At 40.9% G+C, this 19,407-nt stretch overlaps 1 protein-coding gene across 8 annotated transcripts in view; it reads right to left on the reverse strand.

The window, feature by feature from the left end:
* Window positions 1-19,407, reverse strand: part of TJP1 (tight junction protein 1) — a 158,134-nt gene that overhangs the window by 100,623 nt on the left and 38,104 nt on the right. The window lies entirely within an intron of this gene.

The following is a 19,407-nucleotide window of genomic DNA, read 5'->3' on the forward strand; positions in this document are numbered from 1 at the left end:
TAGGACTGATGAACTCATCAGTAATGTAAAAAACCTGATGAGTAAAATGTCACTGTATAATAACAGCAGAACATGGAAATACACTTTAATTGAGGTGTGCTTAACTTAACCAGAATAGCCAGGCATAAATTAGGCATTAATTCCATACATTAGGGCCATTTAACATGAATTGCTGAAAGAACAGCAGAAGCCCCATTACAAATACTCTATAAATATCCAAAAGACTTGGAGGTTACTACAATCACTCTTCTTTTGCAAGCTGGAAAGTATTAACAAAAAAAAAGAAGCAGAAAATGCCTTTGATTGGAGAGAAAATGAGAGTGCAATTTCTCAGGTGCTGCTTGACAAACAAAAATAGTATTGCCTCTTCTGCTGACTGATATCCAGAGCCTCCTCCCCTGTGCTTTTCCTCATACAAATGAAAAAGCAAATCCATTTTGTCCCCTTGCACACATGTGTAAATTCCTGCACACAACATTTAAAACACAATACATTTTACAATTATCATCTTATTGGGCCATCAAAGGGGAGCACCACCACTGCAGCTACCCAAACACACCTACCCATCATGTGACATTTGAACCAATAATGCTATTTGCATTTATACTACTGAAGTATCTAATAACACAGTGAGAATCTAGCTTGCCTCAAACAGCCTACCACCTAAATAGAAAGAAAAAAAAAAAATAGAGATATCAAACTATTTGGACAAGTGGCAGAGATGATGAAAATACATAAATTACAAAAGTGGGTTATTTACTCCTAATGCCTTCAAGGTTTTACTTCCTCACATGAAAATGATTTTCTTCTAGAGCCCTGATACCATATAGTAAAGACAGAGTTACTTTTCAACAAAGCTATCTCATCTTAAACAGGGCCACTGCCTGGCTTGAAGCTATGCTACTGAATGGTCTTTAAATATGGAAGGAGTTGCATGCCCTAACTAGAAATAGAAGCATAAGAAATCTAATGAAAGTGTGAAATATTCATCAGGGAAATGTGGAAAAGCTATCAGAGCAGTTTCTTTAAATGGCTTTGTGAATTTTATTCTTAAAGATCAATGAAATTAGTTACTTAGTAAACTTAACAAAGGGTATAAAAAGAGCCAGTAGAGAAATCAGAAAACCTTTCCTTTAAAAAATAATTTTACAAGGTTTTTTTTCAGTAATAATGACTTTCAATGCCTTATAATTTCTCCTGCTTTCCTTCTCATTGGTGATGTTTAGCATTAACTGTAGCAGAGTTGCCTCTAAATCATACTGCTATGAACTGATGGAGATCCTAAGGTGCTAGCAGAACCTACGCAGGATGCATTCAAAATTCTTCCATTCAATGCCCCTGTGGCAAGGTAAAAGGGACCAATGTGCTAAAAAGACAACTCTATTGACAACCTACTATTTGGGAATTAATTCATTACAGTCTTAAAAATCCTTGGGTTTTGCAGCTTCATGGATCTGGCCATTAAAGCAAAGTGTTATTTTCACCTGGAGTAAGCAGGAAAGGAATAAGCATGTGGTGAAACTGAAGAGCCAGAGGAGTATCACCCTACTAACAAAAAAAGACTGCTGCCTTCATTCTGTATAACCCCATTCAAAATCTTCTCTACAATACTGTATCTAACTTTAGGGAATGAATGATTTCTGAAGCATGGGATCATTGACTTTGCTAACAGGAAAATGCACAACTTCAGGTCACAGTTTGGCATTCTTCAGTTTAAACACCAAGAGGGAACATGGTGAAAAGAATGGGAGCTAAAATCCTGGAAAAGATGGAGTCTAGTAAACTCAACTTAATCACAGGGTCAGTTTAGGGGCATTCCCTCTAATTTGAGCTTTCATTTCTCTCAGCTAAACAAACCTAATTACTTCTCTCCTTCAGGATAAATTGAGGGAATTATGGTACTTAATTTAAAGCTACAGTTTCATCTTAATAGTCCCTTGGTATGAAGAGACTTCAGAATTGTTAATATCTAGACCGTCAGCAAGCCAAAGGCTTCCTCAGACTCTTAACAGCAGCAATCATTGATTCTCTTGTCATATTTCAAAAGGCAAACTAGAGATGACTAGTTTAAATTTAAGACTCCCAGTGGAATAACCTCTTTCATCTATGCTATGAGCTGAGTAGCTCTGCTATTAAAAGCTCCTCAAAGTAGTCTTTGTAAAGCAAGAGTGCTTTACAAATATCAGGTTTAACTGAACTCTGAACCCATATTTTTTTTGTTTGTTCAAATTTGGGGGTTTTTTTTGTTTGTTTGTTTGTTTGCTTGATGTTGTTTTTATTTTTCTGTTCGATTAAAAGTATTATAAAGCATTTTTCCAAAAATGTATAATTTTTATTTCCTATGTACTTAAACATATATGTGTAGCAAGTATAGGTGACAGACATCTAGAAAGTGTCATAGCACTGTATACAAATATGCAATTTGCTCTCAGTAAAGGAATGTTAAAAAAAATGCCTTTATTTCCACATCCTTCACTTACATGAAGGCTTTCTCAATCGATCTATCAATCAGATCTTTTTAAACACTGCAACAGCAGTTCTCCCCCTTGATTTGGCTAAAATGCAAGCCTCTATTTAGGTTCATTATGTTTTCATGTCAGCATTTTTATACCTCCTTCATACTTGAAAAGAGAACCCTGCAGTAAAATTTTACTTAACTCCTTTGTCTACAAAAACTTGGCAGGCATTAGACAGAAGGCGTGTTGAGAGCCTTCCTCTCAGATTGCCCAACACTGCATCCTTGCTTCCCCGTGCTGCCCCTCCTGTGCCATCATTTGCCTCTCATCTTTTCCCTAAGTTGTAGGATCCTGAGGAGAAACCATGGTATCATTCCATAGTATCCTGCACAGTAATCTCATCTAGATATGTGTCTAAATAACAGCATCATAAAAATCCTCCTGCTTCTTGCAGATATTTAGAATTAAAGTACAGTCCTTCCTCCAATTCTGCTGTATTACTGGGGATTTCATTGCAGTAGTTTACTGTATAAATACCGTAAAGAAATTAATTTAACAGCATGTGTTACAATTACAGCCAAGCTGCAAGAAAGGATTCTCTATTCTGCTTGCTCTGAAGTCTGGATGAATGATCTTGCACAGTTGTAAAACCCCATCTTAACCTTGACCTTGGCTGGCCAGCCAGCTCACTGCAAAGTTAATGAGGGTATGTGAGCATAAAGGACATCCTTTCCTAGGTGCACAATAGTGAGCTCAGCAAAATAAAGAAAACAACTCTGCTACAAACACTCAGAAGTCAGATTCCATATGCTCACAGATCAGGCAGGTCAAAGCCAATTTGTTATGACTCTCATTTGGAAATGATTCTTTACAGGTGATATTTCAGTTTATGATTTGTGTTTTTCAAATAATAAAATGCATAATCCTCTCAAACTAAATAATCAACAAATCCTCAAAGTTTAGATTAGCCTTTCCAAAATATAAATTTTAGACAACAAAATGAATGGAATACTTCAGCCCAAATGGATAGGTTTTGAAAATAATATAAAGAGCTGTCTAATGCAGCTTTAAACAGGTTCACAGTAACCTGCACACATTAACACTCTTATCTGCATCTAAGCAATGCTAAATGAGGCATATATTATCAAATTTTAAAAGTCATAAATTAAAGAATATTGTTAGAACTTTAAAAAAAAAATATATCCCCACAGTATTGTTCATAGACTTGTCAGAATTTAATAGTTGATAACTGAATACCTTAAAACCTGATCTTGAACTAAATTCTGTAAGTTGTGTGACTTACAAAACCATTCATTTTCTTGGCACATATAATGAGGAATTTGAAGTCTTTAAGCAAATGCCAGATAATTTTAATATGTACTGAAAACATACTAAGGTTACATCAGTGCTTACGTGTCTTTTCTATTTGTAGTTAAGTATAAAAGAGTCATATGCACAATCTGAAAAAACAGCAGTGTTGATAAATCCCTGGTTCTGTGTACCAGAAGAATAGCTCTTGGTCTGGTTTGGCATTTAAAGTCTGACTCCTTTTTACACACCCCAAACCCCACACACATTCTACTGCTAATACTAACACAATAGGACTAATACCAGCAGATTAGAACATGCTTCAATAGCATAATTGTCTAAAGGGAATGAATATCCTATAAGTTAAATGATGACACTAGGTTATATGAAATCCCAATTAGCTCAGCAGAAAAGAAGAAAGGCATCAGAGATATGAAACTGCCAAAGCAGACCATTCATAAAGGGGTATGATTTCCTCTTTGCATTTCAATCTCATTTTCAAAACACCTTCTTAAACTAGCATTTGAAAATGTATCTGTTTCTGTACACAAAAAAGCTAATTCCATACCCAAGTGCTTGCCACCTGATAATGCAGTAAATGCATGTCAGTCCCACAACCACCAGGAATTAGATTCCTGTTTTTAGCCTTCTGCTCATTTAGTTCTCAGAGGTTAAATCAGTGACAATGCTATGATACTATATTTAAATAGCTTTCCAAAAAAGACCAAAGCTATTTTTCACACAATAAAGTGAACCTTCATAAGATATTAATCTGTATTAATTAATGGAAACTTTGTCCACCCTGTTATAATACTTCTTGCTGTTTGCACTGTCTACTATTTTATAAAGTGTATTTCTGTGTATTTACAAAGTGTATTTTGAGAAGCTCTCCTGACATTTGCAATCTCCTGTCCTTTGTAAGAAATTGCTTGTGAGTCTGAAAAGCTCTTTGGGTTGGATTGTGCCTGTAGGTCCAGAGGCAGGACCACACTGGCTGGATGAAAGGTGCTCTGTCATCTCCTTGGTCCCTCTGCAGTTCTGCAGCCTGGGGAGTGAACTGGGACTGGAGCAGATGGGTGGAAAAGCCATCCAACATGTGCTTCACAGCCCTGTGGAAGTCACCTGGAAATTAGTGTCACTTATGACTGTACCAACCTGGTCAAACCCGCCTTACAACAGGTACTAGGGAAAGAGTAAAATGCTTCTTCCACAAAGACTTGTTGCAGAGCTGGATTTATAGCTTTTTATGAAAGGTGTTCTGTGTGTTGTAGATGCATGTAAAAACACACAAAAAGCAAGAGTGTAAACACTGACTTGGACCCATTGGTCACCCATATTTGGGAGATGAAGTTTTTGAACTGAATATTATAAATTGAAATGACAATTGCCTCGCTGTGCCTTCTTCTGCTTCTCAGCACAGTCCAGCTGTTCAAAACTGCAGCACTTGCAAAACAGAAACTGGATTTACTTCACATGCATTGCTCTTGCAACCAAGAGTTTAAGAGGCAGCAGTAATTTTTTGAAGAAGTGGTAACCTGAAGACACTTTCATAACAATTGTTCTCACAGAGAGTGACAGCAACAAATTAGAGGAAGTCAAGGCAAAAGAAGGGGCACACAAGAATCTCTGGCTGCAACTGATTCTGCTACTTCTTTGTTTAATCGTAATTCCAAGTGTCGGAAGTGGGTGTAGCAGGAAAAGCAAATAACAAGAAGCTGAATGATAGATTAAAGGCCTTTTTAATTTGGCCTTAAAGTTTAACCATACTACCATGGAAAATGCTGTGGCACTCTTGTTTATTTTGATGCAAAATTTCTCAGCATATGGTTAGGAAAATTATTATTTTTAGCATAACAATTAGGGGTAACTACAGCAACCTTACAATTTTTTGTTGTGATGGAATTCTGGTTTTCCTCTGAGACGATAATTTTCTGTATGGTCACACCCTATACCAAGAAGCAAGAAATAAAAAGAAACAAAAAAGGGAAAGGGAAAGAGGAAAAGGTCACCCTAACCTGCTATTATATTTCTTTAGGTCCAGTGGTGGAACACAACTACAAAATCACTAACAGGAAATTTGCAATGAAAAGGTACCTATATGTTTAAAGAATTTGTCAGATGCTTTTGAAGGCAGGGAGCACTGCTACAAAACAAGGCTTTTCTGGTGGGCTCAGCAGAAGGAAAGCACCATCTAAAAGTGAATTAATGATTCTTGTCTTGTTTGTGACTCCCATGAATACCATGATCACAGCAAGTGCAACACCACTTTTAAAGAGAAGTGCTATACTGTGCTCTACTGAAACCTGGACTAAAATCTCTGGAAAATAAAATGCATTCTTCCAACATGAAATAGCATGTTCAGTTTCATCACTGACTGAGTTTTGATATGCTATTAAGATTAAAACAGATCACTTCCCCTACTCAAGGATAATGGTAACACTGTGGCTGCAATTTAGGCCTAACACAAGTTCCCAATGGAATTGTATCTGTATCAGCACTAACATGGATGTAACCTGCTTTCAGTCTGAGCACTGCTTCATTTTAAATGGATTGTTAGCCAGTAATTGTGGAAGGAAATCTTAGAGAAAAACTAAGCTACAGTCACCACATGCTTTCCCCCACGCTCTGATTTATGAATCAATGTGCAAGTCTAAGTCTAATTGTGATCAGTGATACCCCCTCTGCATTGAAAAGTACAGCAGTGAGAATTACAGATTACCAGGTTAGAAGGGGACCTCAAGCATTACCTGGCCCAACCCAGGCTGACAACAGTCTGAAAGAGGCCACTTTGAAAAGAGAGATTGTTGCTACTGTATAGAAAACTGTAGAAAAGCTGCACAGAACAACAGTGAGTTCACACACTCCCAAAGCTGCTGATCAGTGAAACTGTCAAACCCAGCTTTTGTTCATGTAAACAGAGGAAGACTGTTCCTATAACAAACTTGCCCCAATGTGCCCTGCAGGGATTCATGTTGCAATTCTTTATCAATTCCTGCCAGGCATCATTCTGCCAGCTTGTAATCCTATAGGAGGAGAAATCTGCATAAAGAAATGCTCAGGAAAGAGTGCAATGGCTCGTTTTTCTTCATGCCATACATGCCAAAGCACTAAGAAAGCATTTTGTAAACATATAATTGGTAACAAACTGGAATCTTTTTTTAATTTGCTGGCTGCATTATATACAAGGGGCTGGATTCAGAGTCTTTCTGAAGGTGGTTTGAACAGCTTCTTGGTCACTTAGTTGCAGTGTGGCGCTGCAGGAAAAATCAAAGAAGTTGGGGGCACTCTGCAGGAAGTTTTGAGGGAGCAACAGTAAGGTTTTGAACAAAGAGAAGGGCTCAAAATGTTAAGATAGTTATAGTTCTCATTTTCCTAAAACATGTTTGTTATTTAGGTACTAAGTATCAACTTGTTATTGCAGATGCAACTATATACTAAGAAAATGCATATTTATTCTCTCATGCATTTCAATTACTTGGAAAGGAAACATTCCAGCTTTCACATGCATATGTGCATCCACACAGCTCTGCATTTCTCAACAGTCTGAGTCCACTGTGCTTTGGGAAACACCACATGGCCTGGGAGAAAGGGAATGAAAGCAAATTGCCAAAGTCAGCCCAGCTCCAGTGCAAATTGCCTGCACCATTAACCTTACAGCAATGGCAGGTTACTTTTACATTAAGCTCATAGAAGGAATTAGAGTGAAAAGTATGCATTTCCTGTTCATACTTTTAGAACACTTCAAGACAGGGCGTTTTTTTCTCCTCCAAATTCATTCAAGCACAGCATCATTCCAGAAAGGAATTTCAACTCTGGCTGTCCTAATCAAACCTTTATGGGAAATTCCAAAAGACAGTTTGCAATGACAGCACTTACAGTTATATATTCCACTGCATTATATAGACAAGTTTACTTTGACAGAAGCAACAACCAAGATTTCCACCACTATTCATCCTAGTGGTCAGCGGCTCAGAGTCCCAACAGGGATCAGTGACAAATGGGGTCCCTCAGGGGTCTGTATTTGGACCAGTTTTATTTAATATCCTCACTGATCACATAGACAAAGGGATTGAGTGCACCCTCAGCAAGTTTGCAGATGACACCAAGCTGAGAGGTGCAGCTGACAAACAGGAGGGATGGGGCTCTCCAGAGGCACCTGGGCAAGCTGAAGAAGTGGGACCATGGGAACCTCACGTGGTTTAACAACACCAAGTGCTGGTGCTGCACCTGTGTCCAGGCAACCCCCAGTATCAGCACAGGCTGGGTGAACAGACCAAGGGCAGCCTGCATGAGAAGGGCTCAGGGGTCCTGGGTAGTGAGAGGCTGAACACGACCCAGCCATGTGCCCTTGCGGCTCTGAAGCCAAACATGTCCTGAGCTGCATCCAAAGCACCATGGGCAGCAGGGGAGGGAGAGGATTCTGCCTCTGCTCTACTCTGGTGAGACCACAGCTGCAGTGCTGCATCCAGCTCTGGGGCCTCCCGCACAGGAAGGACATCAACCAGCAAGTGAGAGCCCAGAGGAGGCCACCAAGATGATCAGGGGGATGGAGCACCTCTCCTATGAGAAAAAGCAGGGAGAAGCAGGATTGTTCAGGCTGGAAAAGAGAAAGCTTCAGGGTGACCTAATTGCAGCCTTCCAGTACCTGCAGGGAGCTGACAAGAAAGAGGGAGAAAGACTTTTTACAAAGAGCATGAAGTGACAGGACAAGGGAAAATGGCTTCAAACTGGAAGAAAACAGGTTTAGATTACATATTGAGAAGAAATTCTTTACTGAGAGGGTGGCTGGCCACCAGCACAGTTTGCCCAGAGAAGCTGTGAATGCCCCACCCCTAAGGTGTTCATGGCCAGGCTGGTGAGGACATTGAACAGCCTGATCTAGTGAAAGGTGTCCCTGCTCACAGCAGGAGGGTTGGAACTGATAAGGTCCCTTCCAACACAAACCATCATATAATTCTATGATCTTCAAATGCTTATCAAAACTGAAACGTCTAAAAACAAGTTATTTTCTGGTCTCTAAGTTTATTGCAGTTCATAGAATGCAGAGAGACAACTAACAAGAGTATCCAAACACTGGAAACAACCCTTGCCCTAGACAAGTTGCAAGCTGTAATGTTCCCTATTCACCTTACATGAAGAGCAAGAGGTTGACATGTGAATCAATTAGTGTCTGACAACTCCATTTAGCCCTAAACATATGCCATCATCTCATTCTGTAAATGTCATCTGCAAACTGTTTCTTCTCCCACCAGGCCCTGTGCAAAGAAATTACTACTAGGATTGCAGAAAACCATGTATGGCATTTAACCTCAGGAGAGTATGGAGGAAAGGGTAGATCAGTAACTTCCTAGTACTTACAGAGAAAATGAAAAGCAAGTGCAGCAACTGAGCATTTCCAAAAATATTCACCTATGGTAAAGCCACCACAGCCATCAGATTTTTATCGTCAAAAATGCCACATATGTCTGTGGAACGTGGGATGTGGTGATTTAATGTGGAACCATGCCATGAAAAGAAGGATAGGGAGGGAAAAGGAGAAGAACAGAAGAGGAGCCTATCTAAATTTTGTCTGTACTGGGATACTTAAATCAATAACAATATTTGTGCATGACTCAGAAAACTAACAGATGGATTAATTACTTCCAAACATAGAACTGATACTTGTTATCCCAAATAAAAACGAGAAAAGGAGGTCTAATGCTTTTTATTGTGTTCAGTGGACTGGGAAGGTTAGGTCTATCTCTTTTGTTCATAACTTTTGAGCTTTTGCTACTTCTTATGTAAGTGGAAAAGGCAGTTACATTAAAATATCATTCCCACCCAAGTTCAAGCCCCAATACCTGAAAGTTTGCCAATTTTTTTGTGCATCACTAGAAAATAGTACTGCAGTGTTTTCCAGGATTGGTCTGCCACTCCTATGTACTTTTCTCCATCCAAATATTTTCTCGGAACATCTTTTGTTGTGGTATTTTTACATCTTTCAGAGTGGAGAAAGTTTATTTTACAGACAACTAGCTCAGGCTGTGTTGAACTGCACAATTTATTTCCCAAGTATAAATACTGCTGCTATTGTTTGCAGTTGAAGACATAAATAATGCAAAAAAGTGCTACTAAGTATGCACAAAGTTCGATCCCCTATGCCCAAAACATTTTAAATTTTCATAACTCAAAGCAAATACATTTTTGCTATCATACTTGTTGGGAAAAGTTTCCTTTAAACTACTCAGGATTAGCTTCACTATGTATTTGTATAAAATGTCAGCAGGGAGAAGGTGCAGGTGTTACAAGAAATACTCATGGTTATGATCCAGTTGGCCAGTTGGTTTCCCTCCAGTTAAAATTGGATAGGGCAGTAAGGTTCTGCTTTCAATCAGATAAAAGAAAAAGTATCTTGGAAATGCATGGCCATGAAAAGCAATCCATACATGTCTGGGTGTCAATGCATGCAATGTATTAGCAGGTCATATTTTAAATTGAATCACTATCTTATACTTAATGTTTTCCTGAAGTCATAAGTGCTCTGTATAGTTGTCCCTCCCCATTAAACAGTGACAATGTTGCAGCCTAGAGGTAGCTTCTTTTCAGTGATGGGTGAACTGATTTTTGTGTTTTTTCCTTGTATAATTCATAAGTTACCATGACCAGAGTGTTGAATTGCAAAAGTAGGACATCTGTCACCATGGGGAAGCAATGGGGGAGTATGCAGCGATCTTCTGACAGCTGGGCTTGTCTGTGGTCACTAGAAAGGTGCCTACTTGATTTTTTTTTCTACTTTAGCATTCCAGACATCTTTCAAATTTCTTCTATAGAATATAACCTTCCTGATTTATAGACAGTCATATTCTTTCCCACTGTATCCTTCCTTTGAGTTCCTGGGACTCACCAAAGCACATTGAACCCCTTCACAGCCATTCTTGTCTAGCAGATAACGCAGTATCTCAAGTTACACAACCACTGCAGAGAACAGAAGCTGGCTTAATTGATTTTTTGTAAAAGGATGGATTCCAAGTTTGCTGCTAACATAGGAAAAGATGGGCTGAGCTGCAGTGTCACAAGTACAAAGGCATGAAGGAAATTATCACATGGGACAGAATAATCAGAAACAGCTGCCCAGGTGAAATGAAAGAGAATTTGGCAGATTTATTTCAGTAAATCCTTACTACAAGAATATCCTGCTACTTACATTATTTCTCTCTGGGATTTCTCAGTGCAATGAACAGAAGCAGCTATGAAGATTTTATTAATGACACATATATTTTCCGTTTCTTTTGAAGTTTGTGTCTTATTACTGCCAACCACTTTCTGCCTCTGCAAAGCAGTGGGAAATCAGGAATGTAAGTACTTCTCCTCCTCTAGGACGTTGGTGTTTGTTTACAGCTCAGAAGTACCGCTGCATTCACTGGCAGTGGTACAGTATTACACAAGTATGAGGACCAGGAGACTCCAGCCCAGGAAACAGTTGCTTCCTCAGCTGCTGAGGCAGCTCCATTTGTGGCCACACGGTAACACAAACTACTCATCTGCTCTGTGGAGCGATCCCAAATGTGGTTCTGGTTTACTTGAGTCAGCTGCACAGGCTGTGCTCGGAGTTTGCAGGGCTGTGCCAGGGCTGTTCTCTGGCACAGAAACCCCCCAGAGAGCCGCGTTTCCAAGTGCCACAGGGCGTCAGAGCAGCACTCTGTCGATAGGCAGCACGGCAGGACACACGGACAGAGCCCGGCCATGGCAGGGCACTGACAGACACACGGACAGAGCCCGGCCATGGCAGGGCACTGACAGACACACAGACAGGGAGCCCGGCCATGGCAGGGCACTGACAGACACACAGACAGAGCCCGGCCATGGCAGGGCACTGACAGACACACAGACAGAGCCCAGCCATGGCAGGGCACTGACAGACACACGGACAGAGAGCATGGCCATGGCAGGGCAGTGACAGACACACGGACAGAGCCCGGCCATGGCAGGGCACTGACAGACACACGGACAGGGAGCATGGCCATGGCAGGGCACTGACAGACACACGGACAGGGAGCGTGGCCATGGCAGGGCAGTGACAGACACACGGACAGGGAGCCCAGCCATGGCAGGGCAGTGACAGACACACGGACAGGGAGCATGGCCATGGCAGGGCACTGAAAGACACACGGACAGGGAGCGTGGCCATGGCAGGGCAGTGACAGACACACGGACAGAGCCCGACCATGGCAGGGCACTGACAGACACACGGACAGGGAGCCCGGCCATGGCAGGGCAGTGACAGACACACGGACAGAGCCCGACCATGGCAGGGCAGTGACAGACACACGGACAGAGCCCGGCCATGGCAGGGCAGTGACAGACACACGGACAGGGAGCATGGCCATGGCAGGGCACTGACAGACACACGGACAGGGAGCGTGGCCATGGCAGGGCAGTGACAGACACACGGACAGGGAGCCCGGCCATGGCAGGGCACTGACAGACACACGGACAGGGAGCGTGGCCATGGCAGGGCAGTGACAGACACACGGACAGAGCCCGACCATGGCAGGGCACTGACAGACACACGGACAGGGAGCCCGGCCATGGCAGGGCAGTGACAGACACACGGACAGAGCCCGACCATGGCAGGGCAGTGACAGACACACGGACAGAGCCCAGCCATGGCAGGGCACTGACAGACACACGGACAGGGAGCCCAGCCATGGCAGGGCAGTGACAGACACACGGACAGAGCCCAGCCATGGCAGGGCACTGACAGACACACGGACAGGGAGCCCAGCCATGGCAGGGCACTGACAGACACACGGACAGAGAGCATGGCCATGGCAGGGCACTGACAGACACATGGACAGAGCCCGGCCATGGCAGGGCAGTGACAGACACACGGACAGAGCCCAGCCATGGCAGGGCAGTGACAGACACACGGACAGAGCCCGGCCATGGCAGGGCACTGACAGACACACGGACAGAGCCCGGCCATGGCAGGGCAGTGACAGACACACGGACAGAGCCCGGCCATGGCAGGGCACGGACAGACAGACGCACGGACAGACACACTGCAGATCCCGCCCAGCTCCTCCCCAGTGGAGCAGGCATGAATACGCTGAAAGGACAGGCTGGGACAGCAGGGCGGTACCAGGAGTGGCTCCAAGGAACTGCCCTCACAACAGGCTGGACATCTGGCATGGCCTCAAAGCCTCCCCGTGGCCTCAGTGTGAGAAGCAATTCAACTTGGGGACTTCATGTACTGCAGCTTCCTTGGGCACCATTTCACCTTTGCTATTTAAACTGAGAAATACGTAATATTCCAGGAAGAGCTACATATCAGGCAACAATCTTCTACAGCAGCACTTCAACTATGTCATTTGAGAGAGGAAGTCTGTGACCCTCTACATTTTTATATTCCACCTTTTACAGGAAGTGTTTTTCCTTCTCTCAATCTTTTTTTCATCAATAACAAAACAAACACTTTAACAATTCACTAACAACAAATTTCTCCCACTGCTTGAACTCAGCTTTGAATTAAATCTTGACGTCAGAGAAAGGCAAGAAGGTTGCCTGCACTCCAACATGCATAAAGTTTTTATATTCTACCAGCTATGTGGCTCCTTTGCTACTATTATCCATGCTTTTAATACTATCTTGTAAGATACTTTCTCCATTTCTGTAGGATTTTTGGTCCCTTAGAAGACTCAAGATAGGAACCAGAAATACCTGCAATTAAAGAATACACATCAAAAACTGGAAAATTCTCTCAACATTCAGAAAACCAGCTGAGGTGTAAGGAATTCCTTGATGCTGCTTCTTATTTTCCAAAGTAATTATATACCTCCCCCTAGGGGAATCTTAATTGCTCTGCCTACACCAAACTAAAAACCCTTTTACTTAATGTAGTCTGTATCTGGGAAGCACACTATCCCAGAGAGATGCACTTTTTCCATGTACTCTAATGCAGGCATTCTTTGAGAGCATCACCCACCTTCTCACACTGTGACCTCTAATCATATTCTCCCTCTCTTCAAAATATTCTAGGCTCATTCTATAACCTTGTTTACTCTTAAATTAAAACAGTAAGTGATTAATGTCACTTTTAAGGGAAGATTTTTACTCTGTGCTTTAACAGCCTGCAAGCTGCTACAAGGAATATTTTTGTAACATAACAAGACAGAGAATTCATGTTACATCATTCACATGAGGGAGTTCAACTGACATATTTCAGTCCAGTATACTTGAAAAAACAGCAATCAAATACAATCCTACACATCTTATCTGTACATCTGCCTGGACTCTGAACAGGCAGGACAGATTGGTCCTGAGGAAGCAAAATGTGTTTAGCTGCTACTAACAGCTTGCTGCAGAGCTGAAGGTGCCTACAGCAGGTCTCTGTAAAGATTCTCAGGCACTCAAAATCACTGAAGTGCTCTGGTACAGTGGGACCCTCACCAGGACACAGCAGCTCACAGTAACTGGTCCTTCCAGTGCCAAAGCAGCAGGAGAGGAACTGGGCAGTCACATGGATTGCAGAGTCCAGCTCCTGAGTGATACCTTTGTGTATGGAACAGCCTGTAATGTATTTTTAGCAAAACACTAATTTTAGACATTAAAGTAAGTCAAACATTAAAAATTATTTGCTTCAGTCAGTTTGCCTTAAGATGCAACATGTGGGGTTTTTCAGTAATACGGAAAAGGTACCTGCAAGAGATTTAATTATCTTACAGGTTCATATTTCACTTACTTTTATCTCATCAACTGTAACAATATTTTAATGTAATTTTATTAGCATTCTAAACTTCTTCAAGTTTCTGTTTTAGGGAAATACACAGAAACAAATAATTATTTAACTTGGATACTGAAAAAAAAATTATTTTTCCCTATCAACTACTGACTAGCCACATGTTTATCACTCACAGTAAACCAACAGACCAGAATGGGCTTTTTAGTTAATGAACCATGTCTAAATAGAACTTGCTGTTTTAGCCTCTAAGTATGACCACAGAAAATGACATTTAAATAACCAGAGAATCATAGAATTAGAGGCTGTAAGAGACGTAAGAAACCATCTAGGCCATTGGAGCTTGATTGACAGCCTGAAGCACAATTCATCCAGGCCAAGGTCCTTTCCTTTTTCCCAAGAAGCCACTAGGAGCAAGCTGTGAGTCACAGGAACTGTTGTGGAGGTGCTGCCCTGCACCATCTTTGCTGGGGACTCACATCCCTTACTAAATTACAACAAAGGACCTGGCAAGACTGTACCTGACCTGGTAAGAACCAAGTAAGGCTGCAGAGCAAAATCTAGCCTTTATTTCATTAAAATGTTCTGTATGATTTAGTCCATTCTCTCCCAGGGGGTCCAGATAAACACAACTAAACCTCCCATAGGTGTTTTTCAGACTTGTTTACAAAAATCTCCAAAGCATGGTACATGCACATGTAGCTCAGCACAAACTGCAGTTCATGACTTTGCTTAAATGTGATGGGGGATTGAAGACAAAATGATGGGTTTTGCACTGACCTGTGTCAGTCACTTTTGCTGCAAACAAAGCCCTTTATATCTCTGACCCTACAGCCAGTGGTCCTGGGGAATACTGGGTACTTGATATGTTCCAGCAGCTTTTCACCTATCTGAAAGCTGATGTTTCTTTTCTTCCCTTTTCTAGCTTTAACAAACCCCATCTGGCTATTTTTTGTAAATATTCCGGACTTGCTGTAAATTAAGTTTTCAGTGTTTTCCTCCTAAGAGCAGAGTCAAAAAGCAACTGCCTTCCTCCTGGCCTCAGAGAAGGTCACATTAATACATCAGATATTGGCAAGCCTATGAATATATTGCAGAACAATGATTGCTTTTTTTGAAACAGCATCACAGTGTTGACACACTCAGCTCTCAGGCCTTCACAATTCCCCATTCATGCTTTGCATTATTGCTGCCAAGCAGTTATTTTTCATTTAATGTTTTGCTTCTGATTTATTCTTTGTCTACTTTTGCACTTCCTGAATTATAAGTTATTGATCTTAGGTTATTTCTTCAATTAATTCTAAATTCATTGTCTCTCAATCTGCCTCTCAAAGAAAGGACTTAGAAGCAATTTCAGGTTGCTATCATCCAGATGTGTTGTAAGCATACTCACTGCCCCCTTAAACTGTGCATGAAAACTGTCCCCACAGGGATGGAAGGACTTGCTGAACCCCATCTGAGCCAGCTGGTGGCTAAAGCAAAGTTAAAATCCAGGTAATAATAACTGAAATGTCTGCCTGTTAGATTCTAAATTTGTCTTTAAATAAATATTAAATAATTCTACGCAGAACAATTAACTGTCTGAATCTGTATCTACAACAATATTTTCTAAGCAAATAAAATTCTAAATAATTTTGAAAGTTTTTCCTGCTTTTTTTCCAAGTATCTATTTATAAATTCCAATTATTGAGAGATATGGAGGTTAAATCACAGTTAAATAACCAGTGATATATACTTAATTATTAATACAGCACTTCCACCATTCAATGTCATTTCTACTAAAAAATCACAAGAGAAACAGCAAACTGTCACCAGTCTTTAATTTCTTTGGCTATGTACTACTTAATTAGTTGTAATTTTAATTTTAAGATATTATATACTGTAGATGTATCTAGCTAAAGCCTTTTAAGCATTTTGCCAAATGGGTGGATATAGTGACTTCTCCCCTGCCCCCATCATTGTGGCACCTCTGCAGCCTGCCGCTCACATTAACAGTCTTTCTTTGGCAAACTCTTTACTTTTTTTCCAAAGAGAACCACACTTCACATATTTTCATTTTGAATTGTTAAAGCAGTCCTTTGGCAGATAAGGTCTGTAAGTTACAGATAAAAAATGTTAAAGGTAAACTTCAATCTGTACCCTTGGCCTACTTTGATCAAGATATATAACAGCAAAGAGTTTGTATCAAATATGATTTCTCATTTTAACAACATTTCTCTTAATATTTTGAGCAACTATTCATAACTTTCTGAAATTAATGCAGAAATTATTCCTTTTCATCCATATTTACTGGTTTTGGTTTGCAAACTATTTACAAGTGTGCAGTCCCAGGACCTAATTCTATAGTTAGAATTGTGCCTAAATAAAAAAAACCTCTAAAATTGCTTTAGTGCTGTAATGAAATGTAATGTGCCATTAACCTAAAAAATGTTTATTTCAAGTTTTATTTGCCAAACCATAAAATCCATGGTGAAGAAAAAAAAAAAAAGGCTTGAGTTGCTCAAGTGTTCCAAATTTTTCTTTTTACCAATGAAAAATACCTACTGAAGGTGTTTATATATTGAGATGATAAACAATGGCTAAAAATCATATGGAAGTTTATGTGTTCCTCTCCCTCCTTTTGTTGCTCTCCCTGGAATCAGAAAAAAAAATATAAAAATGGATAGGAAGAATAAGAGCTAATATGAAAAAAGTCCTATGGATTTATAAAAGCTATGTGAATTCAGATACAATTGTGTATATTTTTAGATTCCTTGACACCTGGGCATAGCAACTGACAGAGTATAAACCTGAAGCTGAATCACTCTTGCTTCGTTTGAGGAATGGAACCAGCTGGCCCAAACTTCTGTACTGGAGCAGCTTTACCAACGAGCCCCTTCTCTGGTGGCAGCTGCAGTTTCTCTTTTGCTTTCTCATCCCCTGAGTTGGCAGGAATGACTTCCCAGCCAGCTTTGTGCTGATTCCTGGTGCCCCAGCAGCGGAGCGGTCACCTGGGAGCTGCGGGCACGGCAGCGTCAGCTCTCGGTGCCAGCCCGGAGTGCTGAGGCAGCAGCCCCCGTGTCCCTTGGCACTGCAGCCTCTGCCTGCCTTCAGCAAACCTGCTGTGCATCCACATGTGTCAGAACATCTCTCGGAGCACAGCCCGGCTGAAACAAGGCAGAGCTCTGGACAAGCATCTTGCGGGAGTATTTCATGTTTTATTTATCAATATGCTGCTTTAGAAATCATTTCCCATCATGCAGGGCTCAGAAGCAAGAGTGGAGGGATGCATCCATGGATCTTACCTGCTGCCTCTCCACAAAGGAAGGAGCCAAAGTGAAGATGCTAAAATGGCATGGATACTCTCATTCTGTGGCAGATGGACTATCACTTACCTACAGCATAAATGCTAATGATGCCTACACACTTGGAGAGTTACAGAATGCTCTTCTTTTTTTCCTGCTGCTCCCAGCAGCAAAATTTCATTAGAAGAAAAGTGAAATGTATTTAATAATTCAGGTTATGATCACCTCTTTAGAAATTTAAGTCCGTATTCTGGCTAATGAATGGGATCCTGAAATCCTGAAAATATAAAGAGGTTAAGCATTATCCAGAAAATATAAAGAGGCTAAGCATTATCCAGAGAAAACTCTTGAGGAAGCTGAGAGATGATAGACACAAGAATAATCAATGCATATGATGTGATACATGGCAAATTAGATATCAAATTTATGTTTTGACATAACTTCCTTGAGAGATATTAAGCAAGGGAGATTTCTAAAGGGAGGGGAGATTTAATTTTGCTTTGCAATTACAGTGCACTAAGTAAAAGGTAAGTGCCAAAATAGAATTTGCTTCATGTTGTGTTTAATTCTGAAGAGTTCCTACCACTATTGCTGCTCTGGGAGTAGTAAATGGAATGCAACATGCCCTGGAAACATCTGACATGCTCCTTGTACATGCACCTTCTTTCTGCTGTTAATGAAATCTTTCATGCCACTCCACATATAAATCAGTTTGATTCTGACTTTTTGCTATTTAAGACTAAAACAAAGGTACTCAGTCAGCACCCTGACCAAAACAAGCAAGTATTCCTTAAACTGTGCAATTTCCCACAGACTCTGGTCAAAATTGCTTTCAAAAAGTCTTTTACTCAATTCAAAAAACAGAGTGTTTTGTAGTGAGGGATAAAACTATATCCCCATCTACTGTACGTACACTGAAGCAGTTATTCTGCCATCTGGAGGATTTCTATAACGTTTCAGAAAAACATAGCCCACTTTGGACAATGCTTTTTAATTATAGATAAATAAATATTCCATAGAACAGACATAAATTATCAGGAATTAAATCTTGGGGGTGCATTTGTAAAGCCAGAGTATTGACTGCCTCAAAATAAAATAAAAATAAAAAAAAATTACTGCTCCTGCTTTTTTTTGTTTTTCTTGTTTTGTTTGTTTGGTTTTGGTGGTTTTGGTTTTTTGTTTTGTTTTTGTTTTTGTTTGTTTGTTTGTTTTCCCCCTAAAGCACTCTCCTTTAGCATACACATGCCTGGCCCAGAGATCCAGCAGCATCCTGGATGGCTCTCTTGCTGTCCTGGTGAACAACTACTTGCATGTTTCCTTCCTTTGCTTTATCTTTTATATTTATCTCAGTAAACTCTCCAGGGCAGGCACTGCCTCTTACTCCACAGACACACAATTAGAGCTCTGAGCACAACCAGAGGCTCTCACCAGCTGAGGTCTCCAGTGCCAGCCCTGCAAATCCCCACGAAGTCACAGAGCTGGAAGCTGTTCCATGGCACTGCATCACTCAGGTTCAGCAGCTTTTCCTTAACATTTTCAGTCTCTGAGGAAGGACTTTGCTATGGACACAAGAAACTGGATTCATACAAAGAAAGAGAGCTTGCCTTCTCTATTTTTCTAACACAGATCTTGGTGTAGTTTT

The sequence above is a fragment of the Lonchura striata genome, chromosome 10 (assembly GCF_050655825.1).
Source record: "Lonchura striata isolate lonStrDom1 chromosome 10, ASM5065582v1, whole genome shotgun sequence".
NCBI classification, from domain to species: Eukaryota; Metazoa; Chordata; class Aves; order Passeriformes; family Estrildidae; genus Lonchura; species Lonchura striata.